This window comes from Onychostoma macrolepis, chromosome 07, assembly GCF_012432095.1.
Source record: "Onychostoma macrolepis isolate SWU-2019 chromosome 07, ASM1243209v1, whole genome shotgun sequence".
NCBI lineage: Eukaryota > Metazoa > Chordata > Actinopteri > Cypriniformes > Cyprinidae > Onychostoma > Onychostoma macrolepis.
In genome coordinates, this window is record NC_081161.1 from 12,010,771 (window position 1) to 12,020,192 (window position 9,422).

Genomic DNA, 9,422 nt, shown 5'->3' on the forward strand with positions numbered 1-9,422 from the left:
CTGACGCTCTTCCATCAGCAGCGCTAAACCCGGAAGCGCATAATACTTACTTGTCGGCAACCCGCCAAAATAAAAGCTCGCTGATTTTACGTTTGAAAATGATGAAAATTAAAATTAAAATAATGATTATAATAAAAATAATAATAAAATTATTAGCATTTTATTTTTGTTTACTATAAAATAATTGCATTTGTATGTAATACTCCCTTTTTATTTTAAAATAAAATAGTATTATAACAGTTGATAATTTAGTTATTTTTAGTTAGTTATTTATTTATTTTTTTTAAAAAGAAAAAAAAGAAAGAAATTAAATTAAAAGATTAAGAAAAAAGATTTGCAACCTTTTACTGTTTTCTATAAGTGTAATTCATTTATTGTGAAATTGCAACTTCATGCTAAGGCAAAATAAACATAATCTGTATTCTTCTGACTGTATTCACATAAACTTTTGGCACTGTTGTTTCACCCAAACACAGCCAAAAGTATTGCAAGCCTCACTTACTCTGCTGTTATTTAATAAATTAAATGCACTAAAATTTTATTCAATAGTACATGGACATGTTTTTAAATAAAATATTCATATTAATCAAGAATTTATTGACTTTTATGCAACTTATCTTAAAATGTACAGAAATACGTGAAAAACCTAGGACTAGTTCACAAAAGTAGATTTTTAACATATTTCTGAATATTTAATGAACGATTTGATTGACAGCATTAGTCCAAGAGGCAAAGTTGTTCAGAATGAGGAGATATATCATATTATATGAATATCTAGTCTTTGTGTGAAAATGTGAAATATGTTCTACAATTTGAGGTCATTTTCTATAGAAATTTTGTGTTTTTGAGGCTTTTTTTACTGTTATAGCGCCACCTATGATCCGATCTCCATGAAACTTTGCATAATAGTTAAGAGTCATAAGACACATGTTTTCAACAAGTTTCGTAAAGTTTCGAGCTTTCGTTTAAGTTTTATAGGCTTTTGGGTTTATTTGGCCACGCCGCCTTTTTAAATAAGCCAGTTATAGCTAACCAAAGGACAAAATTCAACATTTTTTCGATATTTATTGATCTAGAGAGTCCAGAGAATATCACTGCAGTGGTTTGATCAAGACTGAGGGAAAAAACAGAGACTAGTTCGCAAAAGTAGGTTTTTAACATATTTATGAATATTTAACGAACGATTTGATTGACAACATTAGTCCAAGAGAGAAAGTTGTTCAGAATGAGGAGGTCTATCATATGATATGAAGATCTAGTGTTTGTGTGAATATATGAACACGTTCTACAGATGAAGTCATTTTCCTTAGAAATCTTGTGTTTTTGAGGCCACTTTAACTGTTTAGGTTAGGTTTTTAACATATTTCTGAATAATTAATGAACGATTTGATTGACAGCAATGGTTCTTGAGGCAAAGTTGCTCATCATGAGGAGATCTATCAAATGATATGCATATTGTGTGGATATGTTAAACGCCACGTGATTACAGAGCCAAAAAACTCGTTAGCGCCAACTAGTGGCCGATCTCTTTCAAAATTCTTACAGACCTTTAGGGCCGTGAGTTGAACATGCCCAATGAGTTTCGTTCCAATCGACTTCCGTTAAGCTTGTCAAATAGGTGATTAAATTTGTTTGGCCAATGGCGGCCATGTTTTTTGAGATACGCAAATTACCTCACATACACTCTTGCCCCTTCGGGCCAATACACCGCATACCAATTTTCAAGTCGATCGGACAAACGGTTATCTAGCAATAGTTTTCTCAATCTTACAGCGCCACCAAGTGGTAAATCTACGATTATTTTTTAATTCGACCATAAGATTGTGCTCATACACATGTGTATCAAGTTTGGTGAAAATATCTCATTTCGTTCAGGAGTTATAGCCTTTTTCGTAAAATCGGTCCTCGACTTTCACACGTTTTGGTCCCCCATTGCGACAGTGAGTGGAAATTTCATCTTTTTTTTGATAATTATTTATAGTCACTGTCCAGAGAACATTTCTGCACTGGTTAGGTTACGATCGGGCGAAATCCTTGACCCAAGGATTCCAAAAATGTTAAAATTTTGTGTCTACGACAAGCAGTTTAGAAGTTAATCACACATTTAATCTAGTAGTCACATGACCTCTATAGGTCTGTTGATCATGTGACTTTTGTGGATATATTTGCCAGAGTTATTTCCTGTTTTTACAACTGATGAAGGTGTTTGGATAGACACCGAAACGTCTTGTTAAAGTTTTTTGTAGTCCAGTGATTTTAAGAAAAAGTAAATTTTTTGGAAAGTTTCAAACACCTGGATGGTTTAGTGATGAATCTACATAGACAAAATTTTATAAATTATTACATCGTTTTGTACTGTGAGGTAAATTTGCAGATGGTCCCTAAAGCAGCCTAGGCGAATATCAAACCTAAAACTATAGCACTTGGTTTTCTATGGGAGAAAAAATGGTTTGGTGAAACTTGTTGGTTGTGGGCTCATATTCTGGGCTTATCTGCTTAAATGTACATAATATACAGTAATATATTTTATTAATTAGATGCTGAATTTAATCATTTATTATCACTGAGGCAACAAACCACGTTAAGTGTTTTCTTTATGGGAAATGTTTAACGTGCGCGTTCCTTAACTTGCATTCATATCATCATCTGTTTGCATCATCAGTAAGATCTGAGTTTGGTCTTTTAATAGGCTTGTTGGAGATGAGCAAAATCTGCGCAGAACCGATCACCGCGAGATGCATGCCTGATTTCCTGATGCCAATCTGATTTCATGTGATTGTGTATTTAAATTATGCTTGAATATTCCCAAACACTATAACTGTGCGATCTCTGTGTGAGATATGTGATTGTTGTCATATTTCTATAAAAATCTAAAATACATGTTTATATTAAAGTAGAAATGGATGATAAATATGCCTTTCCTATTAAATAGCAAACACTCTGGGTGTCTTGTTCATCATATTTATATTTATATAAAAGCAACAGAACTGAAATTATATCACATTTATTAGCAGCACAGCCAGGGGCACGGGAAGTGGGGGTGCTGAGGGTGCTGCAGCACCCCCTGTTTTTTTCGGTGGGCAACTGTTTAATTGTTGGGAATATTAAAAAAAAAAAAAAAAAATCGGAGTGTCTATTTAAGTGCAAATAGCCATGTTGTTGGCAGAGGCTATTTACACTAACTCCACCCACAAACGTATGATTGGGATAGTCAAATTTGCAAAAGACGGTTGTCAATCGTCAGATGCAGTGGCCCAGATGGTAAAGTGTGTACTACAGTTTTTTTGACACGATCGACCGGGGTTCGAATCTGCCCTTTGGCGAACTTTTTTTCTCCCTTTTTAAATTTCAAATCACATCAGAAAAGCATTAAATTTTTTCATAAAAATGAAGGAAATCAAAAATTTGAACAAAGCATCGGGTAGGATTAGGGTAGGTGTAGGGAGAGCTTTTGTCCCAATAAGGTGGCATCCATTTAATAATTTGAAATAAAATTAAAAAATTACACTCAATAAGTTGCATACTATTTTATAATGTATTACAATGCAGAGGTGCAGATAATTGCCACTATTTGCAATAAGTAATGTTTTTCTCTAATAATGTTAATTGCACTGTGTAAATAGCATATTACTAAAGAATACCGCTATTTTCACTTGGTGTAAATAGCCTCTATCAAAACTTCTACTTAGCGCTTGCTCCATTTCTGCAAATCAGTTTTTGTAAATGAATGACTTGATCCACATATGGCCTTCATCAACAGCCACTTGCGCCACCTGCTGGTGAGCGGCTGACAGCAGCTGGAGAGCATGCATCGGTGCTCTACTGCTATTCCTGCGGTTCCCGGATGTGCAACGCTGAATTTTCTGCCGAATTTTAACCACTGAATTTGTGGCAGCGAATTTGGAAAGTGAAATAAAATGACCGAAATTCGCCTGTCGAATATTATACATCGTATTTTTAAACAGATTGAATATTTTGGAAGTGAATTCTGGAAGGTGAATATGAATTGTTGAATTTTTAATTATGAAAATGTGTGTTAAATTTCAGGACCTAAAAATGCAAGCCCTGGAAATACAAGCCATTAAAATGCAAGCACTGTTATTTGCGATGCATCTTTTTTTCGATTTGTGGAATTCAGCACGCTTTATGTTTCAAAAACTATTGTCATTATTCTGCTTCCATATGTTTGTTCCCGCTTCAGCTGCCAGGATGACTGATCCATGTAAACGAAAGAATGAATGGGGCCATGTATCGTGAGATTTTGAGTGAAAACCTCCTTCCATCAGCAAGGGCATTAAAGATGAAACGTGGCTGGGTCTTTCAGCATGACAATGATCCCAAACACACTGCCCGGGCAACGAAGGAGTGGCTTCGTAAGAAGCATTTCAAGGTCCTGGAGTGGCCTAGCCAGTCTCCAGATCTCAACCCCATCGAAAATCTTTAGAGGGAGTTGAAAGTCTGTGTTGCCCAGCGACAGCCCCAAAACATTACTGCTCTAGAGGAGAACTGCATGGAGGAATGGGCCAAAATACCAGCAACAGTGTGTGAAGACTTACAGAAAACATTTGACCTCTGTCATTGCCAACAAAGGGTATATAACAAAGTATTGAGATGAAATTTTGTTATTGACCAAATACTTATTTTCCACTATAATTTGCAAATAAATTCTTTAAAAATCCTACAATGTGATTTTCTGAATTTTTTTTTCTCATTTTGTCTCTCATAGTTGAGGTATACCTATGATGAAAATTACAGGCCTCTGTCATCTTTTTAAGTGGGAGAACTTGCACAATTGGTGGCTGACTAAATACTTTTTTGCCCCACTGTAAGTGTAGAAATCTAGAATGTATTTTGTTTTATGATGATGTGATTTAATGTGTAATATATATTATGTTTTAGGTCAGCCAATGCTGCCATTCTTCTGGGAAACTGCTCTTCAAAGAACAGTCACCAATCAGGTAATTTGCACACAGAAATATTTTTTGAATAACATTCAATTACCCAGGTTGTCTTATATTTTATTCAGTTACTAAATCTGCAAGATAGCACTTTGACTAGCTTAGATTTTTTCCTATTCTTAACGAAGTAGGCCTAGAGACGATGTAGACAGCATTCGAAAGAAGTTTATCATGAATAAATGTTACATAAAGCACATAAAATAAAATAGGCCTACAAGAAAACATTTTTATCCATCCCACAGTCTTGTAAGTCCATGAACTGATCATAATTTTTTCCATAAAATTTGTATATTGTTATTGGTTATATTTTTATATTCATTGTTATGTCTATGATATTTTCCCCTTTCATTTCGATCTCTTAATGTTCTATATAGTTTTGTAAATAATAGCCTACTGTAAATGCTCGACATGCCAATAAAGCTTTGATTATACTATATGACTTACGGGAATTTTTACTGGAAGTGCAGTTTAAAGATTGAATTTAACATATTTCAGCTAATTAATAGACTATAATTATAAATACTACAGTGTTTTGTTGATGAATGAATAATTTGTGTAGTTTAATTGTAAATGAAAACATAGCACACTAATTTATCGTCGCTTACCGGTGTAAATATAATCATTAAGTCAAAAGTTTATTGGCATAATTGTCAGGCGTTTACAGTTTTTGCACTGCTAGCATAATTATACAGAACATATTAGGTAAAGTGATACATGAATTGAGAGGGGAAATAAGCATATAGAACAATAAACAGAGGGCCCTAACCAGTTAATATAATAATATTATTAAATTACAGTTTAATAATAATAATACACTTTTAATACTACTAATGATATACAATTAAATAAAAAGACACGATCAGTTAATAGGGCAGTGCGGTTAATCGAAATCGCATCGAATTCACGATTTGAGACAATGCAATTTTCTAATCGCAAAGCCTGCGATGTGGATGCGATATTACTCTGTTCCAGAGCATATGCGTGACAGCCTTGAGTGGCAGTCTTATTAACTAATAGAGTGAGCACACCTCCGTCTGTTCTCCCCAATCAGCACTGCTCTATCCAACTGCGCAAACACCCACCATTAAAAAACAAAAAAAAAACAGAAAGCGAGAGGGATTATGGCATCTACAGGGTCAGATCGATAGTTCGATAAATTAAAACTAAAGAAAAACGTATGTAACTTCAGCTTCGAAATGACAGACAACGAACAAAAAAGGTAATTTGCAAGAGCTGCGTCACAACGCATATCAAGAGCTCCTTTATCGGTTCTGCTTTCAGTACTGGAGAATAAAAGATACATTCTTAGATGATTTTATTAGTACATGAATGTTATCTTACACATTTTATCTCCCTAACAGATTAATTTGAAATAAGTTTATAATGCATGTTCGCTATTCCCAATTCAGAAGACCGCACACACAGCCTAATGCTTCTCATACTCGCTCCTCTCTGCCCCATGTGGCGCAAATCCCGCGTCACGGACGAGCCGTTCACACTTGCCATACTCACGCAGCCTGTTTCGTAATGCTCGTTTATACTCGCGCTTGGCTTCGCACCACAGTCTTTACAAATGCATCTGGCAATATGGATGAGGCTTGACGCACGCTGTTATCGTTATCGTGAGCCATGTATCGTGATTATATCGTATCGTGAGGTATCCTGCGATTCCCACCCCTAGTAATATGGCAGATGGCAACCAGTAGAACAACAGTAATTCCTACTGCCTTGATTCCTAAAGCCAACTCCTTGTTACAAATATGGTAGAACCATTACCTGTACCACAAAAGACTGCTTTATAAAAAAATCTTCCTGACTTATCTCAGTTCCTCAGCATATCCGATAGCTCAGAACAACTTGATGATGTAACAGGAACTATGGACTCTCTCTTTTCTAGCACTTTAGATACAGTTGCTCCTTTATGCTTAAGGAAGATTAAGGATAAGAGTCCAACACCGTGGTATAATGAGCACATTTGCGCCCTAAAGAGAGCTGCCCGGAAAATGGAGTGCAGCTGGAGGAAAACTAAACTAGAGGTATTTCGTTTAGCTTGGCGGGAAAGTACCCTATCCTACAGAAAAGCATTAAAAACTGCTAGATCTGATTACTTTTCGGCTCTTCTAGAAAAATACAAACATAACCCTTGGTATTTATTCAATACAGTGACTAAATTAACGAAAAATAAAGCATCAACAGGTGTTGGCATTTCCCAAGAGCATAGCAGTAATGACTTTATGAAGTACTTTACTTCCAAGATCGATACTATCAGAGATAAAATTGTATCCTTGCAGCAGTCAGCTACAGTATCGCATCAGATAGCTCACTATAGATCCCCTGAGGAACAATTCCATTAATTCTCTACTGTAGGAGAGGAAGAATTGTATAAACTTGTTAAATCATCTAAACCAACAACATGTATGTTAGACCCTATTCCATCTAAACTACTAAAAGAGCTGCTTCCAGAAGTCATAGATCCTCTTTTGGCTATTATTCATTCATCATTGTCATTAGGATATGTCCCCAAAACCTTCAAATTGGCTGTTATTAAACCTCTCATTAAAAAACCACAACTTGACCCCAAAGATCTAGTTAATTACAGACCGATCTCAAATCTCCCTTTTCTGTCAAAGATACTAGAAAAGGTAGTATCCTCACAATTGTATTCCTTCTTAGAGAAAAATGATATCTGTGAGGAATTCCAGTCAGGATTTAGATCATATCATAGTACTGAGACTGCTTTCATTAGAGTTACAAATGACCTGCTTCTATCATCTGATCGTGGTTGTATCTCTTTATTAGTTCTACTGGATCTTAGCGCTGCGTTCAACACTATGGACCACAACATTCTTTTGAATAGACTAGAAAACTTTGTTGGCATTAGTGGAAGCGCCTTAGCATGGTTCAAATCGTACTTATCTGACCGCCATCAGTTCGTAGCAGTGAATGAAGAGGTATCATATTGATCACAAGTGCAGTATGGAGTACCTCAAGGCTCAGTACTAGGGCCGTTACTTTTCACGCTTTACATGTTACCCTTGGGAGATATTATCAGGAGACATGGTGTTAGCTTTCACTGTTATGCTGATGATACTCAGCTCTATATTTCTTCGCGGCCCGGTGAAACACACCAAATTGAGAAACTACCGGAATACATAGTCGATATAAAAAATTGGATGACGAGTAATTTTTTACTGCTAAATTTTGAAAAAACAGAGGTGTTAATTATCGGACCTAAAACCCCATATGTAATAACCTAGAACACTATCTAACACTTGATGGCTGCTCTGTCAATTCTTCTTCATCAGTCAGGAACCTAGGTGTGCTGTTTGATAGCAATCTTTCATTTGAAAGCCATGTTTCTAGCATCTGTAAAACTGCGTTTTTTTCATCTCAAAAACATATCTAAGTTGCGACCTATGCTCTCAACGTCAAATGCAGAAATGTTAGTTCATGCGTTTATGACCTCAAGGTTAGACTATTGTAATGCTTTATTGGGTGGTTGTTCTGCATGCTTGATCAACAAACTACATTTGGTCCAAAATGCAGCAGCTAGAGTCCTTACTAGAACCAGGAAATATGACCATATTAGCCCGGTTCTGTCAACACTGCACTGGCTCCCTATCAAACATCGGATAGATTTTAAAATCTTGTTAATTACTTATAAAGCCCTGAATGGCTTAGCTCCTCAGTACTTGAGCGAACTCTTATCACACTATAGTCCTCCACGTCCACTGCGTTCTCAAAACTCTGGCCATTTGATAATACCTAGAATATCAAAATCGACTGCGGGCGGCAGATCCTTTTCCCATTTAGCACCCAAACTCTGGAACAATCTACCTAACGCTGTTCGGGAGGCAGACACACTCTGTCAGTTTAAATCTAGATTAAAGACCCATCTCTTTAGCCTGACTTACACATAACACACTAATACGCTTTTATTATTCAAATCCGTTAAAGGATTGTTAGGCTGCATTAATTAGATTAACTGAAACCGGGAACACTCCCCATAACACACAATGTACTCGTTACATTGTAAGTAGAATGGCATCTACGCTAATATTTGTCTGTTTCTTTCCTATTCTGTTTCTCAGTCCGTATCCGATCAGATGGTGGATCAGCACCAAGAGATGATGTCTACAGCCCTGATCATCAGCGGAGACCAGGACACCCAGATGAACCACAGAGACATATCCCCAGTGAAGACCTCAATTAAAATACAATAAAACTAAAAATATAACAAAATAACAAAAAATATAATAAAATACCTAACTACATAATACTATTATTGTTAGAAATTGCAACAAAATAAAAATAGAAATATAAACTTTTTGAATGAAATGCCTTTAACTGAAAATTGAGTGTTTAATCTTATCATTATACATTACTGACACTCTATCTTTCAATTTGATACTGTTAAGTGCTTTGACACAATCTGTATTGTTAAAAGTGCTATATAAATAAAGG